This window comes from Peromyscus maniculatus, chromosome 15 (genome assembly GCF_049852395.1).
Source record: "Peromyscus maniculatus bairdii isolate BWxNUB_F1_BW_parent chromosome 15, HU_Pman_BW_mat_3.1, whole genome shotgun sequence".
Classification (NCBI taxonomy): domain Eukaryota; kingdom Metazoa; phylum Chordata; class Mammalia; order Rodentia; family Cricetidae; genus Peromyscus; species Peromyscus maniculatus.
In genome coordinates, this window is record NC_134866.1 from 58,962,428 (window position 1) to 58,984,403 (window position 21,976).

General features: G+C 38.2%; 1 long non-coding RNA gene across 1 annotated transcript in view; it reads right to left on the bottom strand.

Annotated features, from left to right (window-relative positions):
• Nucleotides 1-21,976, bottom strand: part of LOC121822862 (uncharacterized) — a 58,400-nt gene that overhangs the window by 17,695 nt on the left and 18,729 nt on the right. Inside the window, exon 2 of the long non-coding RNA XR_013044784.1 lies at nt 18,620-18,775. This is a non-coding gene — a long non-coding RNA (uncharacterized LOC121822862). The remainder of the gene's footprint in view (nt 1-18,619; nt 18,776-21,976) is intronic.

The following is a 21,976-nucleotide window of genomic DNA, read 5'->3' on the forward strand; positions in this document are numbered from 1 at the left end:
AAGTCAGAAAACCTGTAGTGTGGTCAAGGGCTTTGTAACATGCAGACAGATGCAAGAGCAGGTATAGTGTGGTGACATAGAGTGTGTAGATGCGAGAGTGGGTAAGATGAGGATAACATATATTCAGCAAAGAAAGTGGCAGCAAATGCTTGAATGTTTGAACCATTCCAGAGCACAGGGCATGGCTGTAATTTGGAATTTAAAGAAATTCTATAAATACTTCAGAGACAGAAACAATCTGGAAAAATACAGTAGCTTTTTGATACAGGTCAGCATGATGGCTGAGATAGATGTTGCTCATCTTCTCTCTGGTGAGAGGAGAAAAATGGCTAAGAAAGTTGGGCACATTTTCTTTCCTCTTCTACCTTTAAAAGAATCAGCAAACAAAAGAAAAACAAGCAGCAAAGATAACAGTATTTTCTCATATATTATCCTGTATTTGATTCTTTCTGGTTTTTTTGTTCATTAAAATATGTGTATTAATGATCTACTGAACCTTACTTAAAATCATGCAAACCAAAAATGATCAAAATGACTGAGACCCACATGATTACATAAAAGTTTCAAATGCACAGACAAAAAAAAAAAAAGAAGTAAATAATTCCTATCTATGCAATTTCATGTCTGTTTTGTGTTATTGAAATGAAGACAGAGTTTTTCATCAGGACTACCAGACAGCTCCCAAATAACCACACAGAGACTTAATGTTAATTATAATTGCTTGGCTAATAGATTAGGCTTGTTACTAACTAGCTCTTACAACTTAAATTAATTCATATTTCTTATCTAAGTTCTGCCTTGTAGCTCATGGTTTTTTACCTCATTTTCTACATGTCCTGCTTCCTCTGCATCTAGCTCTTGACCCGTTCAGACTCTGCCCTTCTTCCCAGCATCCTCCTAATCTGGCTATCCAATCCAATCTTTTTCTACCCAGGTGTAGTCCAGTCAGCTCTTTATTAACTAGTGATAGTAATACATATTTACAGTGTACAAAGATTGTTTCACTGCACAGAAAGAATAATTTGAGTTATAGAAATCTTTTTTAAAAAATATTTTTATTTTATAATTAATTTAATTTTACATCTCAGCCACGTATTCCCCTGTCCTGCCTCCCCCCACCCTCCCAATCTACCTATCATTCCTACCTCCTCCAAGGCAAGGTCCCCCCTGGGGAGTCAGCCTAGCCTGGTAGATTCAGTTGAGGCAGGTCTAGTCCCCTCCTCCCTGCACCAAAGCTGAGCAAAGTGTCTCAGCATAGGCCCTAGGTTCCAAAAATACAGCTCATGTGCCAGGGACAGGTCCCTTTATTATTATTGATTCTATGTGGATTTCACAGCATGTATCTTGATCTGATTAATCTCCCTGCGCATTCATATCTGCCCTCTGCCCTTGCAATCTCCCCCCACCAAAAAAATTTAAAAGAAAAACAATCAAAAACCCCCAAACAAGAACAAACTAACTGTGGGGGGGCAGCCCCCACTTTTTCAAGGGTACTCTTGACCAGGGAGCAGTGAGAAATATTTAGATAGAAATATAGAGGAGAGAGACAGAAACATAGGATAGTCTTGGAAGAGCCTGGGTCAAAACCCACCAGCTTCCTCTGTCTCTACTAAAGGGCTTTTAAAAGAATGCCAAGAGGTGAAGCAAAAGACCTCCCCCCCAGCACAGACCATCCCAAATACCTGGTGACCAGGACATTGTCAAGCCATCACCTAATGGAGTTCTGCTGTATAAAGCAAGCTCATATCTCACTAGAAAACATTTGTGGGCTCCCACAAGTCCCTCCTCTTAATTTTTTAAAGAGCTCCTCAGGCCCCATCAGATAGACTGTGGTCTGTCTTAGGTCATTCTCCCTGATTATTTTCTTCCAATACCCATCATGGAGCTATGCTTTCCATGAAGCATACTCTGTCTTAGGCTGCAAGCTATCAAGAAAGTTGCCTATCCTTGACTCTCAGCCTCTGCCATGAGGGAGTACTGAGCTTAACTTAGGTTTCTATGGGGCTTACAACCATCCACAGTGATCTCCATAGCTGCCACACCTCCCAGTATGTGAGTAGAGGATGATAAAGATGGAATATCCTTTTTGGAATGGGTCTTAAGATGTCTATAACAGCCTTAGCTATGCCAAGCCCTTTTCTAAATCAAAAACCTTAATGCAAATGCATCAGATTAAACTGCATCAAACAAAGATTCCCTTAGCTTTTACCAAAACATGGTTTATTAATATCAACATAATTCTAGTATGAACATTATATATTTACAACTCTCTTAATTGAACTATTATCACTATACATATTTATACTTTTTGCAAGCTTACATTAGACATTTAGACATACATTTACATTTAAATTAACATTTACACTTTTCACAAACTCACATTCAACATATACATATTTATACTTCTTACAAGCTTATATTCATAAGGAAACTATATAACTATTTTATAAACTTACATTCATGAGGAAACTCTATCTTAAAAACTTTAGCATATATCTAGAAGAGATTTTTTTGAAGAACTATTTATCAAACTTATATTTAAGAGGAAACTATAGAACTATTAGAAAGACTCTTAAAAGAACTAACTCACACTAAAAAGAATCTCTTAGCATAACTTAGCAAACATCTATAAGAGATTTCTTAACACCCAGAAGAGATTTCTTAACTAACATCTAGAAAAGATTTCTTGACTAACATTTAGAAGAGATTTCTTAGCTAAACTATTAACAAGACAAGAAGTACACATATCATTTCTAAAGTTCAGAGTTCATAGTCAGCTTTGATATTATTCTTAAAGTTCTGGAGAGTTTGAAACAAGAGCCCAATTTGGCAATGGCTCTCTCAACACTGGGATATAGTGAATTCTGTTGCTATGGAGTTGTAACACTTAACACTAGGGGGATGTAACACTCTGAGGACAATGCCACTCTCACAAAGTCACCTTTCCTGCCAAACTCTCTCAGCCATTTTGGCAGAGATGTGCTCAGCAGTAGATGGTTTTTAATTAGGGGCTCTCCCTTTACACAAACTTATCACAGCCCCCAAATGCCACAATTCAGACAAATATTTCTGTTACAGCAGAACTTTTGGTTTGCTCTAATGCAAATTTTTATCTCAGGAACTGCTGTAAAGCTCTTAGCAAAAACTTCTTGCACAGCTATTAGAAACTGTTTCAAGCCTGCTTTGACTTGCTGCTAGTCAGACAAAAGCAGTGTGGCTCCGAGATCTGTTTCTTTTTAGCCTTTTATTGGAGCTGATATTCTTCTGTTCCACACTCATCACCAAACTCTTAATTTTTCCCCTTCTTAATTTTTTAAAGCTGTATTTGCCTTGAGTTATTTTAACAATTCTGATGTTTCTGGTAGGTTTTTATTAGTTCACTAAAACTACTACTGTTCAAAGGAGTCAACAACATAGATGTTGTTTCATGAAACACATCCTTCATTAGCTTATTCTGAAGATGAACATTTTCATGATTTAGTATTTTTACTTTATTCATTAGTTTCTCAACTCCTGAACCTAAATTTACTAGTAGCTGTGATATACTCTGACTGTGAGTTATTTAACTCAGACTGTAATTATAGCTTTTTAACTTTTAGTACTTGGTACATTTTTCTTATTCTCACAAACTTCAGGGCATTCACTAAGCAAGCATTCTATTTTAGCATTGTTTTCTTGTAGAGAACTTTTAAGTGAAATGACTCTAGTTTGTAATACAGCTAGATATTCTAGAGTTTGATCCCCATCTAAAATGCAGTCACTCCTTTCTGAACACATGCTTTTAGATTTGCAAAGGAATCATTCATTGCAGAACTTCTGATTATTTTCATTTGTCCTCTCTAGGATCTCATAACACAACCCAAGATTTTAATTTTACTTGCCCATAAATTTTTCCCATGACTAAAGCAATTTCACAGTGTAGAAATCACTTTCCTTTGCTATAAGGGTTTCAAAGTGACTTTTTGATAAACAGTATTAGTATTTTAAATGTCTCCTGTGAGGCAAGATTTTGCTCACCTGTTTGCTTTTTTTTTTTTTTTTTCGGGGGGGAGTGCTGTGGGATGGTCTGTATGTCAAATCTGTTGCTCTGATTGGTCAATAAATAAAACACTGATTGGCCAGTGGCCAGGCAGGAGGAAGGATAGGCGGGACAAGGAGGAGAATAATTCTGGGAAGTGGAAGGCTGAGTCAGAGAAACTGCCAACTGCCACCATGACAAGCTGCATGTGAAGACACCAGTAAGCCACAAGCCACGTGGCAAGGTATAGATTTATGGAAATGGATTAATTTAAGCTATAAGAACAGTTAGCAAGAAGCCTGCCACGGCCATACAGTTTGTAAGCAATATACGTCTCTGTGTTTACTTGGTTGTGTCTGAGCAGCTGTGGGACTGGCGGATGACAAAGACTTGTCCTAACTGTGGGCAAGGCAAGAAAACTCTAGCTACTCTGGGGGGGTGGTAAATCCAAGCTTTCCAGCAGCACTTAAGAAAGAAATTCCACTTTCTGCTGAAAAACCCAGTTTTCAGGCAGTACTGCCATTTTTAGCTGAAAACTACATTTCCCAGACTGCCTTTCTCTATAGCATCATGATATTACTATATTTCCCAAGCTATCTTTTCAAACTACATTTCCTACGATGCTCCTTGTGTCCACCACATTCTGTTTCTGACTAGGTGGTTTGTTTTCCTACTTTTGCTTTTTCACCATGAGAGATCGGGAGATGTCTGTTCTCCCTGAGCTAGAATTGCCTTGTATAATATTAGACGGACCAGCCTTAATATTATACATCCTAGGGGCTCAGGAGAGAGAACTACAAATGATGAAGATTATTTTGGGGAAATAGAATCTCAGCATACTGAGTTCTTAATCCAGTCATTTATTCTTCCAAATCTTCTTCTCTATCCTTCCCCGGGGAGTCCACGTAAATATATATATATATATATATATATATATATATATATATATATATATATATATATATATATATATACAGTAATCCCATGGTAGTGCAAAGCCAGGCTTCCAGGGTCAAAGGGGGCAGTAATTGTTAATTATCATTTGTAACCCAAAAGGCAAGTGACTAATGGGGAAATGAATTAACTAAGGGCTAAATTCAGGTAATATCTAAGAAGAGGGATCTTATGTGCTCAACTATACTCTTAAATGTAATTGGTAGAAAATGTTAAGACTCTGTAAGTTGCTAGGTCAATGGGAGAAAATAAAACTCCCTTCCTTTTTCCTGTGGCTCATATCTGTCCAAGCTATTTGCCGTTTTTTTCTGCAGGGTGGGGGAAAGTGTGTTTGGTTGCTAGGCAACCTGTATACAGCTTGATGCCTCTGGTGATAGTTAAAGGGAGATCTGGAACTAGAGGTAAGATGTGGGAAATGAAGTTAAGCTTAACTGGCACATCCACCAGGCCTTCTCAAACGGGGACTCTGGACACTTAAATCTGTTCTTAGAGAGTACAGAGGTATCTCTGATAAGGTACTTTCCTCTGTCTGGGGATGATCCTGGCTGGATGCTGCCAATGATAATTACAGGGAGGCTTGAACTGGGGTTCTGGCTGTGCATAGCTGTCAGTGCACAGGTTATCTAAATATTCCTTTAGTAGAGGGGAAATGGTGCCCAATAAATGATGGGAGAGCTGCAATAACACACAAGAAACTCATAGCAGAAAACGACTGATAATCAAAACCCAAATATCACCAAGGCTCCTTGAGCCTCAGCTTGACCTCTGGAAGGCCCTTGGCTTCTTCCAGGTATTAGCTTTGTCATAATCAGCTGAAATCCTACTTTGTATATTTTGGCAGCTTGTAGCAGAATTTCTTTCTTGATATTGTCACTGGAACTGAGTCATACCTGCCTGCTTGTGCATATTCAGGCAGGTCCTTTTGTGCCCAAAGCAAAAATTCCCTTAGGGCTTGCTCTACTGCCTTTACTGGGTTGGTGAAAGAATGAAAATACTTGATAAAGATTTTTTCATGGCCCTTTCCGGGAAATTATTTCCCAGTTAGATTTTTGTCTTGTCCTTGCTTGTCTCCTCCCCAAACACAGAGCCGCTGACACCACAGCTGCAGCTGCAGCCGAGGCCGAGGCTTGGCTTCACTGCCTCCTCCACACCAGCAGCCCCTTCTGTTCGGGGTGAATCTGCCTTGGTTGGCTCTCTGTGGCTGTCCACCTGCACTTTCCCAAGCATCTGTGCCTAGGTTCTAGCTGCATGGGGATTTCTGGTTGCTGTTTTTACTGACTTGGGAAAGACCAGGAGAGAGGCTTTGCTATTTTCTAAGAGGTTTGTTGTTTTTAGAGCTATTATTGGTGATTCTTTCATACTGATCTCTCCAAGTGGATCTAATTTTTGTTCTTACAGAAGGAGAAATCTCTGAGAAGCAAAGATCTAAAAAGCTTTTTAGTTTTTTAGAGACAGATTAAGTTTTTCACAAGAAAGCTTTTTGGGTTTTGAGAGAGAAAGACCATCAAGTTTCCCCAAAACTTGTGTTCCGTAAACTTTGGCTTCAATGGCCAAGGGGAAACTAATTCTGATGATATGGCGTTTCTACACAGTGGCAGCATCAACAGAGTGAAAAGTTTTATTACATCTGCATTCACCTCAGGGAAAATTATTTCCCCTAGTGCTTGGGACTTAAACTGTTCACAGGCCAAATGCTTCCCACAGGAGTCTTCTCCCCCCATAATTTCTCCTCTTTGATAATTCTTTTCTCTGACTCTTCCCAGTTTGAGTTCCTATCCCCATAGTTAGAAAATTAAGGACATATTTCTTAAGTCTTGTTGCTTATCTTATTCTAAGTTTTCTTCCCAATATTCCTACTCTACTAAACTCTACACTATGTCACTATACTACCTTACATTTTCTTTAATTTTATAGATAGAATTTTGAGAGAGAGAGAAATAGAAAGAAACTCAGATAGATACATCTATGCTGCAGCCTCACTGTTCAACTCGGCATTCCACTGCCTCACTATCACTCCTGAGGATAAAACCCCACCTTCACTTTTATAACAAACCGGACCAGTTCAAATGCATCTCATGTGGCTTTCTCCCCAAGTTTCACCAAGTCCCTGGGTCCCTGTTTCTGGATCCATTTCAGTGGGCCTGCACCCACTTTTATTTACACCAGGAACTCTTAATCAGGGAGAAATGAGGACTATGTAGATAGAAATATAGAGGAGAGACACAGTTATAAACATAGGATAGACTTGGGAGGGCCTGGGTCAAAATCCACTGGCCCCTTCAGTCTCTACTAAAGGACTTTTAAAGGAATTCCAAGGGGTAGAGCAAAAACCTCCCCCCAGCACAGCCAAGTGCAGACCATCCCAAACACTTGGTGACCATGGACATGGTCAAGCCATCCCCTAATGCAGCCCTGCTATGCAAAGTAAGCTCAGATCTTACTAGAAAACCTTTGTGAGATCCCACAACTAACATACAACAAGGAAAAAAGTCTCAGTGTGGAAGCTAATGTGACACAGTGAGTCACACTGTATTCCTTTTAGTCTATACATCTTTACTTGTAAGTTTTCATTGCAATAAGTTATTGGTCTGGTTCAAGGCCTCTGGCATCTACAACATCCATACTGGGCTCTCACTGGTACTCCTCTTGAATATCTTGCTGTTGCCTTGTGTCATAGCTTTGGATCTGCAGGTCTGGCTCCTCCACATGCTCCAGCAGTTCATAGATGAGGTGGATGTTGGGGTGGGCCAACTCATAGCCCTGATTCTGTGCTTGGATGGTAGCTGGCATGGTTGACCTACAAGCTTCTGTAGAAGTAACTGTCTTATTAAATTAGAAACACAGAGCCAATGCAAAGATGAAAGCCCAAGAGTTCAGAGCTAAGAGATTTACCCTTCACTGCTGCAGCTATCCTCTTCAGCCAAGAGACCTACTTCCTGTGTGTTTGTCTTTATATAGACTTTCTGTCCTGTCTTCTCATTGGTTATAAACACAACCACATGGCCACCTCATCACTGCCTGTCTGTATAGACCTGCAGGTCTTCTATGTTTGGTATTGAGATTAAAGGCGTGTGTCTCCATGCTGGCTGTATCCTTGAACACACAGAGATCTACCTAGCTCTGCCTCCCAAGAGCTGGGATTAAAGGCGTGTGCCACCAACGCCCAGCTCTGCTATGGCTTGCTATTAGCTCTGACCCCCAGGCAACTTTATTTATTGACATACAAATAAAATCACATTTCAGTACAATTAAAATATCACCAGAGAGAAGGGAGAGATTGCCTGGAGCCGCTGCCAGGACGAGCTTCCCCTCATTGACACCACCAGCAAACTCTTCAGCATTGCCCCAGCTAGTTCACCCACTGCAGTAGGCATCAATGAGCAGAGCTAGCTCTCCTGCTCTCAGAGGCTGGCTCACCTGAACTCACATCACCAGGGCCAGCTCTGCTGTTTCACCCAGGCAATGTGCAGGGCCTGCTCTCCCAAATGCTGTAGTTGGTAAGGTGCAGAATAACCTCTCCTACCTGCCATAGATGGTAATGGGTAGAGGAAAGCATCATTCCCTCACCCACACCACCACATGGCAGAAGAGGGGTGGCAGGGTCAGCTCTCCTGCTCTCCCTCAGGGCCAACTCACCTGTGTGACCACTAGGAGGGTCAGCTCTAGTGTGCTGAACAGGAGAGGTGGGTGAAGGGTCCACTCTCCCATGTGCTGCAGCCAGTGAGGGGCAGGACCAACTCTCCCATGTACCTCAGGTGACAAGGAGCATGAACAGGGATTTTTCTTTATCCATACTTAGTAATTTCAAATTCTATATCCACCAAGAGTGTATTGGAAATAAATTAAATTAAAACAGTATTTGCTTATTGCTTTTATATGGCTACCTTGATTCTCCGGTAGCTTCTCAAATGCTTCATCTGACCACTTTGTACTTTCATTTCTATGTATACTTAGTACCAGGTATTGACACACAAGAACTAAGGTTGTTAATCGTTCAGTGAATGGCAGACAAATTTTAAAAAGTTTTCTTCATTAAAGAAACATACTGAGTTGCAGAGAGGAATTAGTGACTGTGAAGCACATTCACTTAGGCTGGTTGTAAACTTTCTGAGTTAGAAGAGACAGAATCCCCACTCTGATTATGTGAACTGGGAGAGTTACTACAAATAGCCAATGAGGAAAACATAACCAGGTGAGTATGGTTTGGGAGACAGGCCAACAAGGTTCAGGAAAGTTATCAAGTGCTCACAGTTTCATCTGTGCATATCCCTTGCATCAGAGCTGAAGGAACCTGGAACTCATTCTCCCCTGAGTTTGTGCCCCAAACAGGCATGGCGTTCTAAACAAAAGCATTACAAGACATACTGTTTCTGGGAAGAGGCCTGGGACAGAGCTCTAGAAACTTAAATGTCTCCGTATGTCAGAATTTTGGCTTTACACTCATTCTTGAGAACGAATGTGAAGCAGGACACAAGTCCCTGGCTCACTTTGGAGAAGTGTCCTGCAGTGCCATGTTAGAAACAAATAAGATTTTTCTCCTCTTACCCCTGACTTCTTTAAATACTGAAAATTAAGAAAGCCTGCTTCACAGGTGGAGGTGTCATGCCTGATCCTTTAACCTGATCAAACGCCCACAGATGGGAATATCACAGGCCCTTATGAAGATGTTACCTTAGTGTTGTTATATTGACAAATGTTCATGCTATAACACTTCATTCTAAATATTTATGCTCATATGCATGGATCTGTACTGCTCTCAACTTAGGTCAAAGAAGGCTCTTTTTGCAATAGATAGTGACTATGTGAACACTCATAATTCATCTCATGTCCAGTAAAATAACTGAGTACTCAGCTGTGGGTGGTTGATCTTCACCAACATCTCACCATCCAATATTCAGGGACTTTCACAGCAAAGGATGCAGAAAGCTACCTTCTGGACATGACAAGACTCTTGCAGGTAAAATGCAGCAGCTGTGGTTACCTTCACAAGAAGTAGTCAAGATCGAAATGATTAAAATTCCAGTGTATGTGGAGAAGGGTCATTGACTCCACCCCTATGAAGAGACTATTGGCAGTTGATGACTGCTGAGAAAGAGTCACACTCTTCTGGGGATGTGGATGGTGGGTTGCTCATGTGCTAGAGGATGGCCTCCCAGTCACATCCATATGAACATCACTAATTACACTAAGAGGGTTATTAATAACAAATAAAAAATACATGAAACTTGGAGAAAGCTAGAGAAAGGCACAATGGGGGATATTGGAAGGAGATAGTGGTAGATAGACATGATAGTATGAAACTGTCAATGAATAAAAAGAACACAAAATATCATGAGAAGAAAACAAAACAACTACAAAAACAATGCTCCCACCCAAGCACACATTTTGGTTAAAATAGACTTCAAAGAGAGCTATCCTAAGCATTTGATATTGGGGATCTCACGCATGAAGAAGCTTTTTACTCTTATTCCTTCATCCTCCCTCCCTTCTAATTACTTCTTCCTCCCCTTGCATCCTCTGCCTTGCTTTCTCCCTCTCTATGTTCCTGAGATATAATCTCTTGATTAGACTTGACTGGCATGGAATCAGGATCTCACTGCCTCAGCCTCCAGAGTGTGAGCCAACTATAATCCTGCCTTCCTCATTCTCTTAATAGGGGGAAATTAATTTCCTTCTGAAAAATACAGGTCACAAACTTAAAGTCCCAAGCCTTGTTCCTGTAAATATAATTAAAACCCATTTGCACACATTTTCTATTCATTTTCTTTCCTTTCTAAGTATAATACCCCACCACCAAGAGAGAGACTAATGAGTTATAACTAAAAACACACCAATTTATTCTTCTTTGAAACTGGCTTTATGTACATACTTGAGTGACAATTTCTCTGGGCCTCATTTTCCTCCAATGCAAAACGTAATTCCACTAGCTGTCATCACTGCTCTATCAATGTTCTTTTGGAGTATTAGGTAATAAAATTGTATAAGAGAAAATATAACATAATTATCAGACATGTAATGATACAGTTTTCTGATTTTACAAATTTAGCCTGGATAGGTTGCCATGAAACTGTTAAAAGTATTAATACTGCATAGCAGAATTATTTATAATTATGCTTATTAAAAATTAATACAAAAGGTTCATGACTATCCATAAAAGTAAAATAGTAACAAAAATATGAATATACTTTGGAATAATGTTCTTCAATTTTCTTGTCTTAAAGCTGTAGTTCATTCTATGATTTGACTTGTAACAACAAATTAAAGTGAAATGTAACCATGATGGTGGGGCACAAGCCACCAAATATTAGTGAAGAAGAAATAAAAGACATCAGGTGCTTACAGTCCACTTCTTCCTGCCATATTGTGAGACCCTCACCACCCCTCTCCATATTTGTTTTTAAGGGGACTCTTTGACAGTAAAACTCAGGCCTATTTCACGTTCCCAGAGCTGATGGTGGTCCAATCCCCTTTCTGGGAAAATTCCAAAGCATAGAGTCAAAATGACTGACCATCTAGTGGTGATTGATAAAACCATGAGATGTCCTGACTCAGGGACAGCTTGACCTGACTCATAGGGTGGGCTGTATAACTTCAGACAAAACAAAGCAGGACAAATAAGGATGAAAAAGAGAACAGAGATGTCCAAAAATAAAAATAAACCAATCCGAGTTGCACCTGTGCCAAATCCCCAACTGCCCTGAAAGGCCTGTGATTTTTGTCTTTAAAAAGCTAGCCTCACCGGGAGGTGGTGGCGCACGCCTTTAATCCCAGCACTCGGGAGACAGAGCCAGGCGGATCTCTGTGAGTAGAAAGCCAGCCTGGGCTACCAAGTGAGTTCGAGGAAAGGCACAAAGCTGCACAGAGAAACCCTGTCTCGAAAAATTTCCTGCCAGGCTCGTACTACACACCTCCAATAAATCTTGCTGTTGCATTCTGGATATCCTTGGCCTTTGGTGGTCTCTCTGGGGGTGATTTGAGTGCACACAAAGAGGCCAAATGACTGCTCATGGAAAACAAGAACCCTAAACAGAAAGCAAACATTACTAGATCCTTGATCTGGAACTTCCTAGTCTCCTTAGCTATTATGAAATAATGTCAATTATTTAAGCCCCCATGAGGAGCACTACGCAGCCTGAGTAGACTAATGGGATACCTAGAATTAAAATTACTACAGGATGCAGACGCTGTAAAAAAAAACTTTGAGAACAAGGTAAACAGACATATACTGATGGCAAAGGGAAGACACAAACACTAGAGATCTGCTGTGTCAATACAAACATATATGCATTTTGGATTTGAGAAAAGTTGGGATGCATGAACACAAAAGATTATATGGCAGTCCCTCTCTCCGAGATACATTTCAAGACCCCTATTGATACCTGGGACGGCTGAGCCCCACAGAAGTCATATTTGCCTATATATTCATATTTATTGCAAAGTTTAACATCTTCACTTTGGTGATATACTTTCTGAGAGCACCCCATGCCTTGGAAGATGCTGTACTTTTTCCAGACACTGTAGCCAAGTTAATATTCTGCCTTGAGATCAATTATGACCATGTACTTAACTAGCTATTTTGCTGTGTACTTAGCCTAAACAAGTTTCATCTGCCTTTAAGAGAACAATGTAATCAATCTTACTATCCCCTCTATTTCCCATGGAATCAGCTTTCACTGAATGCATCACTTCAATCTTAACTTAAGTGCTCGTCCATGCCCCTGACCTAGAGTAATGTTTGTGTGTGTTGTTATCATCACTTGCTAAAAACACCCAACAGGTTGAAAGCAACCTTCAACAAAACAATATATCTAATAAGTGTTAGAAGCAGCATGTGTGTATATATTAATACATATACTAATATATAAAATTTGCAGTTTTGAGTGCTATTCTAGGTCAATTGTGGTCAATAACGTAAATTTTTTCTTGTAAAACTCTTAAAGATTTATGTAAAAATAAATCCTTGTTTTTCCCCCCATACTGTTTTCTGTGCTATTCCACCAATACAGAGTGAAACCTATTGTGATAAACACACAAAAGACAGGACACACACACACACACACACACACACACACACAGAGGCAACAGGGTCAGATATGTCAGACACAAACCACAGTCTACAGACAGGAGATCCAGGGCGAGAATCAGAGAATTCCAATTTGGACTTGATCTTGAACATACTAATTCAAGAGGAAGACTCTGTCTTCGTTACTGTGACACTGACACAATTTGGTGCCACCCTGAGGCAATCTTTAGTGTTTTAATCAATAGAATAAACATGGATATAGGAAGAAATAAATAATAACTAAAACTAAAACAGAATAATTATGGCCATATGACATAATAAAAGTTATATGATTACATAATCTCTCACTTTTAAAAACATCATTTAGGCCCATTTCTCAATTGGACTGTTGGTCCTTTTGATGTCTAATTTCTTGAGTTCCTTATATATTCTGGATATCAGTCCTCTGTCAGATGTGGGATTGGTGAAGATCTTTTCCCATTCTGTAGGCTGTCGCTTTGCCTTGTTGACCGTATCCTTTGCTCTACAAAAGCTTCTCAGTTTCAAGAGGTCCCATTGATTGATTGTTTGTCTCAGTGTCTGCGCTACTGGTGTTATATTTAGGAAGTGATCTCCTATGCCAAGGCGTTCAAGACTATTTCCTACTTTTTCTTCTAGCAGGTTCAGAGTAGCTGGATTTATGTTGAGGTCTTTGATCCACTTGGACTTAAGTTTTGTGCACGGTGACAGATATGGATCTATTTGCATCTGAAGGCAGACATCCACGGCTGGGCCCCTGGTGGAGCACTGGGAGTCTAATTAGTGAGTAAGAAGAGGATTTATATGAGCGAGAATTGTTGAAGCCAAGGTTGGATAAAGCACCGGGACAAATAACCAAATGAATGGAAGCACAGGATCTATGAACCAAAGGCTGAGGGGCCCCCAACTGGATCAGGCCACCTGAACGGGTGAGACAGTCAGTTGGCTTGATCTGTTTGGGAGGCAGCTGTGCATTGGTGCCAGGTCCTGGGCTCGTTGCATGAGTTGGCTGTTTGAATCATGGGACTTATGCAGGGACACTTGGCTCGGTCTGGGAGGGGGGAATGGACCTGCCTGGACTGAGTCTACCAGGTCAACCCCGGTCCTCGGGGGAGACCTTGATCTGGAGGAGGTGGGAATGGGGGGTGGGCTGGGGGGAGGGGTGGGCGAGAGGGGGAGAACAGGGGATTCTGTGGCTATTATGTTCAACTGAATGGTGTTGTAAAATAATAATAATAATAATAATAATAATAATAATAATAAAAGAATAAAATGATGACAAAAAAAAAAAAAGAAAATTAAACAGGGCTTAAAATATTGGATGAAATATTTATTGGCCTTTTGCACGAAACATAATTTAGCTCTCAAGAGCCCAAGAACTAATGGAAATCTAGGTAGAAGGGGAGTCAAAGGAAACACAACAGACAGTACACATTTCCTGACTCCTAGAGTGCCTTTACCAAACAGCTTAAAAAAAAAAAAAAAAAAAAAAAAAAAAAAAAAAATCATTTAGGGCTGGGGACATATTTCAGTGGTAGAGTATTGCCTTGCAAGTGCAAGGCCCTGCCCTCAAATCCTAGCTCTGCCAATAAGTTCATAGGCATATATACCCATACTTTTAAATTTTCACTTAAAAGAAATACTCCATGGTACCACTTTCATATATATAAATTGCCAGCATTGCTACATTTGCATTTTGGGTGATTATTGAGTGAAATAATTATACATTATATATATATATATATATATACATATATATATATATATACTGTTTATATCATAACAATGACTCTGATAATTAAGATGACTACTAAGGGTCATAGTTGGGTAGCATACACAATTAGGACACACTGATTAAAATAATGACACATGAAAGAATGATGCAATGCAATTGTGTGCATTTTTATTCCGTTTCTCAAAATCCCTCACAATATCTTAATTACTTATTTAAAATTTTTCCCATTTCATATTTTCAGATGATAGTTGATCTTGGGTAATTAAAGCCTTGGTGAGGGAAAGAATGGATACTGAAGGAGTCCTATATAAGAATACTTGATATATCAGAACCTTGGTAAAATATTAATATTGAGAAAGTACTGAAAATATTGAGAAGAGAGTACCCAAGGATAATTTAAAAACTGAGAAAATACTCTGGCCCTAGACCAAAAATGTATACACATATAACGTGGAGATTAAACATATACTAAAGAAGTCAATGCAAATATATGAAAAAGGGATTTTAATAAATTATTTTAGGGAGGCTAGCTTTCAGCGGCTGCATTATTTTTGCAACTTGATTTTAGCCCAAATGCTCAGGTGTGCTATTATTATTGCATGATGATTATAACAAAACATTTTTAAAAGGTAACTATAAATCCTGAAATGAAAGAACAAGTTTATTTTTAGTTTTTGACAGGAGAAGACTTTCTCAGGTCACCAACATTGAAGCCATGAAATAAGAAATTTTTTTTTTTATTTTGAAGATCAGAACAGGAAAGGGGCTAGGGGCCAAAGCTTGGAAATAGAGTGCTTGCTTAAGTAAGTGTGAGGCCCAGGATTTGATCTCTACACACAGAACACATTTAGGACATCAGCAGTATATATCCCCGACAATTTTTTAATAATAATTAGTAAAATATAACAGAATTGAAAGTCTGCATGCATTTAATTCAGAATATGCATTGCTAAGGTTTTATTATATAGAAAATCTAATATAATTATCTCGATACAACCACTGTTTTTACTGCAGCACTTACAGAGGCATTTGCTAAAGCATTGCTTGCAATGACAAATTTTAAAATTCTATACATTTATTGATTACTAGTCAAAGCAAACATTAATTAAAATGTCTCACTGTAGCCCACAAATACTTAGAAATATTAAATTTCAACCAAAAAGTTTTAAAAATCTTAAATCCAAATTGTGTAACAGAACACAGTTACAAACTAACAAAGTTTAAAAAGTTGGAAAAATAGCTACATGAAAAATGGCTTCTATTTCTGCTGAGAAAGGAGAAAGTCATAATTTAATCCTTAAAACTGACAAAACAAGCATACTCCACACAGTCATGATATGTTTTAAGTCTGTGGGAGAGGAATATCTCAAAGAAACAATTTCAATTAAGATCTGAAGGGACACCTGCTCCTGCAGAAGGACAGACCTGACCAACACATAAAGGCTGTTAAGAAATAAATAAGAAGAATTAAAAATCTTTAAAGTGAAATGCATGCCTGATAACCATGGGTGCCAGAAAAGGACATCATATTCTCTGAAAGAAGAGCTAGAAATTGTTTTAATTTATCATGTAGGTTTTGAGACTTGAACCTTGGTCCTCTGGAAAAGCAGCCAATGTTCAACCATAGAGCCATCTCTCCAGACCCATCTTTGGAATATTTTGGTAACCAGTTTGTAAGCATAATTGCCTTTACATTATATATTGTATATACTCTCAGAAAAATACTTAGAAAAGTTGATTAATAGGCATAAGTAGAAATATTTATGTAGGGATGAGTAGATAGATACATATAGTTGGATTGGACAAAACAAAATTGAAATTGTCATTTGGTCAATTCTGAACCATAAATGGTCAGTCTTATATAACTGAGTTAAAAAAACAAGTGAAAGACAATTAAATCTCATACTGAAATCCATTGAATTAAAGAAAATAAATCTCAGCTTGGTTTGAAAAAAATCTCCGAGCCGGGCGGTGGTGGCGCACGCCTTTAATCCCAGCACTCGGGAGGCAGAGGCAGGCGGATCTCTGTGAGTTTGAGGCCAGCCTGGGCTACCAAGTGAGATCCAGGAAAGGCACAAAGCTACACAAGAGAAACCCTGTCTCGGAAAACCAAAAAAAAAAAAAAAAAAAAAAAATCTCCGACTATCCTGAGTTCTTGATGTGCTTCATTTGAAACTGTGCTTACCAAGGATTTTTGGTTTGAAAGGCATTTCAATTCTGTAAATTGTAAGATTAAAAATTAACTTTTTATTATACAGTTTATCAATAGACTACTTATTGATAGACAATAGACATCTGAATAGATGTTACCGAACACAATTTCCTCTGTTGCTTGACTACTGTAGAGTACTTTATATGTAACAACCTTATTGGAAAAGAATATTTGCATGTTTTAAAAATGGCATTGCACTTCTTGAATTTGCATTAATGTCAACAAATCCGAACAGAAAGCTCATGATTGTGAATGGGAAGATGCTTAGCGTTTGGTTCAAGTTTTTTTTTTTTTTTTCACTCTTGATGGAGCTTATGTTCCTTAGGCAAATGATGTATAGTAATGGTTGAAACATGTAATAAATATCCCTCCTTACTAATGTGTTGCATTTTATTAGCTAGATCAATATTGCTGTAATTTCCACCCATTAGCATCTCATTGCTGTAAAGTACATAAAAATATTTACATTAACACTGATCAAAATTGCAACAGCATGTATTAAAATATGAATGACATATAATCAGAGATTTCTGTTTCTACTGCCTCCAGTTATTTGTGACCCCAGATATGAAGTTCAAGTTTATACTTAATAGCACAATTATGTAAATCTGTAATTCTAACACTGAATTACAGCTGGTAATGATCAATAATTATATTTATGTATGATGTGAAGTTAATACTGCCACCATAGATTAATGTAAACAACAAAATTATTTCTACACTTGAGAGCTAACAAATTATCATAAACAAAGAGAATGAAAACAATCTCTTCAGAGTCTAATTCCTTCAGCAGAGGAAACAGATTTTTTTTATGTTTTTTACTTCCAGTGAATGTTAAAGTCCTGGTAGAAGAGAACATGGATTTTGTGAAACACTATCAATGGTTGTTTGCTATACTGATAATTTCTATTTCAACTTAAAAATAAGAAAATAATCTGAAACATCTCATAAGACTTAGTTATGAAGGACATGGAAGAGGTGAAAGATAGACAACGAAGTTCCAGAAAGAATGGATCAGCTAATTTAATAAAGGAATCTGATTAATGTATATATTTCTGGTTCCTTATAGACTTTAAGATCTTTCTACTAGGATAGGTGTGGTGGTGCATGGCTTTAATACTAGCACTCAGGAGGCAGAGGCAGGCAGATCTCTATGAGTTTCAGGCTAGTCTTGTCTACAAAAGCAAGTTTCAAGACAGGGCTGTTATACAAAGAAACCCTGTCTTGCAAAAACAACAAATAAACAAACAAAATCCCAAAACAAGGACTGGAGAGATGGCTCAGCAGTTAAGAGCACTGGCTGCCCTTCCAAAGGACCTGAGTTCAATTCCCAGCACCCACATGGCAGCTTACAACTGTCTGTAACTTCAGTTCTAGGGGACACCCTTACATAGATATTCATGCAGGCAAAACACCAATGCACATAAAATAAAAAATTATATAAAAAACCCCTCAAAACAACAGAAAAGATCTTTCTGTTTACCTTGTTCATAATATCTAAGAAGTAAAATTTAAGTCTATTATCTGAAACTAAAACCATTTTTTTTGCTTCACACAAAACTGCATCATGCAAATTATCAATATTATTCAACAGAATTCTGTTAAAAATAATTTGTAGTTTCCTAATTTAGGCTAGTAAAGAAAGCCATCTTTGCTTACCTGTCTCCAGAACTTTTCTTCGAACTCTACTGACAGTTGGAACTCAGATGATATTTTTGCTTTCGAAGAATTCCTCTACAATGTAGCATGCTTATCACCATCCACAGCTTTCACTCACTAGATCTTGGTAAGCATGTTTCCGGGGGAGTAGAACAGCTGCAGTTAAAACCATCAAGTCATAGTCTAGCAAACATATATAGTTAAATGAGTCTTCAGTCAAAGTATCTCAATGACATGCAGTAAACTGTAGATAGTTTCTTATTTTCAATCTATCAGGATACTGTGTCTATGGATTTTTTGAAGGGTAAATTTTGAAAATGAATTAGTCATCACTCCTCATGATGATGTTGCAAGTGATGAGCAGCTTTCTGGTCTTCTATGGACTCTCATCTCTGACAGGCTTATTATGTTCACTTGTTACTGTCAATGTATTGACAATGTGGGCAGACATTGGAGAAGAGGACACATTTACTCCTTATATCCTTTGGCACAGCTCCTTAATACATACAGAGAACTATGCTTATTGAATAAAAGTTAAATGCTTTTTAGTGATTTCAATGAGATGCAGTGGTTTTAATGAGCATGTCCCCCATAGGTTCAGACATTTAACACTTGGTCCAGTCAAGGGTGCTATTTGGGAAGTTTTGGGAGGTATGACCTTGCTGGAGGAAGCACATCACTGAAGGAGCACTTTGTAAGTTTGAAGTCATGTCACTTCCACTTTTCATTTACTGGTTTGCACTTGTGGTTGTGATGTGAACTCTCAGTGTACTGATCCTGCCGCCATGTCAGCTGCTGCTTGCTACCACATCTCCTATCTTGATATGGATTCTTGGGTCTCTGGAAAACTAAGCCAAAATAACTAATCTGTTCCTTTATGAGTTGTCTTAGTAATGGGGTTTTATTGCAGCAAGGAACATGTGATGAATACATTCTCCTTTATGAATTAATTTATTTTAGATGACTGTTTCTTTGAGAAATCACCTTCTAAGCACATGTCCATTTACTCTCATATAAACACAACTACTTTAGGGTAGCCAAAGTAATTATTTTCTGACAATCCAACTTTTCTTAGCTGAGCACCCTAACCATATCTTAGCAAAGAGAAAAACAGAATAACTTTGAGTCTTGCTGTGGAAGTTTCTTGTGACATAAGTTTCTCTCACACTGCAAATGTCACCTCTTGACATAGGGTGATAGATTGACATATTTTTACTTGGTCCCTGTGGGAATTCCAAGCCTGCTTAACTCAGGATAAGCTTGTTCTTTCCATATTTTCAGTACAATGAGGATTTAAAGACAATACATTTATGTGAGCTTTATTCATTCAACAACTATCTCTATGGCATTTAATATGATCTAACATAATATGGCATTTAATATTGATCTAACAGAGTCACAAAATAGCTAATTAAACACATATATGCTGTTAAGTAAGTACAACTATTTTAGTAATCTCCTTAGTTTAGACACAAACTGAGGTATAGAAATTTAAAATAACAATTTGAAGGACACAAGATCAATAAATAAGAAACCAGGATTTAGGCAGGCATTGTTTCTGGACTGGTCGTGCACAATATGAGCATGTTAATCCTTAAGGGGGTGTATTTTTCTCTAAACTATAAAATAATATATATTCTGCATATTTAGAGTCTGATTTATCAAGAAACAGGATTTTCAGTTTTTAATTTAGGATTTATAAAGTTGAGCCTATAAACCAAGGTTCTTCATGCCCGAGTGTGTGTGTGTGTGTGCATGTGTGCATGTGTGTGTGTGTGTGTGTGTGTGTGTGTGTGTGTGTGTGTGTATGTGTGTGTGTGTGTGTTCAAATAAAGTATCATTGTTATATTACTTGGCAGAATTGAAATTATGTTGGTGAGATGGTGGAGCAGACCAAGTTACCTACCACCAACCTAGAGTACCCGAGCTAGATCTCTGGGACTCAAATAGTAGAGAAGAACTGACTCCAGTAAGTTCTCTCACTCGACTTACACACTTTAGTAAGTGCACACCTATACACATATACACAATAAATAGTTAAAAAATTTTGTAGATTGACAGAGTTTTCAAAAACATGAATTTCTTCATTTTCTAAAACAGTCTCAAATATTCCTTACTGACCTACATAGCTGAGTATGACTTTGTAATCCTCCTGCTTTCATATCTAGAGTGCTAGAAACACATAAATATTTAAATGTAACTGCTGAGTGTATTTAGTGGTTCATGTATGTATAAGATTTCAGGGCTGACAAGTTGGTATTAAATAACCAGTTGGGGGTTAATTCTCCCTCTATCAAATGTAGTTAATTGAGTATAGTTCTTTATCTATGGGTGGGATTCCATTAAAAAACCTTCCGTCTCCATTATCATGTCTTTGGCTAGGTCACTGTTTAATTTTTACTTAGGAGCCATATTGTTGAGGTTTCATTGGCATAGCATCCCTATCATTTCTAGGAGTTACAATCTCACAGCAGGCTTTCGGGTCTTCTGAGTTTTTCAATCTTTCTTTCCTCTCTTCCATGCTACTCCATGAACCTTAGGTACAGAAGCTGTGTTGCAGCTGTACTCATTGGAGCTTGGCTATTTGAGTCATGAGAGCCCAGCAGTCTGTGTCTTACATCCTACCAGCCTTGCTTACTGCGCATTGCCTTGTTTCTATAAAAACTTGAATTTATATATACTCTAGACTCTGGAAGTCTAGCATGGAAGAACTTAGTTCCTATATGTTATCTGAGCTTCATACTAGTTAAAGAAGTCTATGAAATGTCAATTGTTCAAATGATTCTCTTTAGAACATGCACTTTCCTCACATGAATCAAATTCCCTGGACTCCATGAGGAAACATTCAAGGATTTATTAATGGGATAGAACAGGCTATTAAAACCTCTGCAAGCTTATTTAGCTAGATACTGAGATTTTACATAAGTACAACAGTTGCTAGTTTAATATGGATGTCAGGGAAGCAGCTGGGAAATTCTGTAAATAATATAAAAGTGGTTATGTGGAAAGAGCTTAGTAAAGCAGCTAATAACATGTTTTGAACTACATTTGCAGCATTTCATTTTCTTTAAAAAGGGACAACCAAGGAAAGAAAAGTAGGGACTTCTGTACACAGGGAAGAATCTCCCATGCCACATCCAACCTGATGTACTCTTACTGCCTTATGGCAGGGTCACTAGCAAACTGCTAGTGTTAACCTTGCATCTGTCTCCATGAGTTCTATTTTCAAAGTAAAACTTGAAATAATCCCTGAACATTAAAGAAGTGACTACTGTAATTGTATGAGTATGCTCAGCAGAGTTCATTCTCAGAATCAGCCTCTGCTGTGATAGTGTGAGAGGAACCAATACTAGGTAG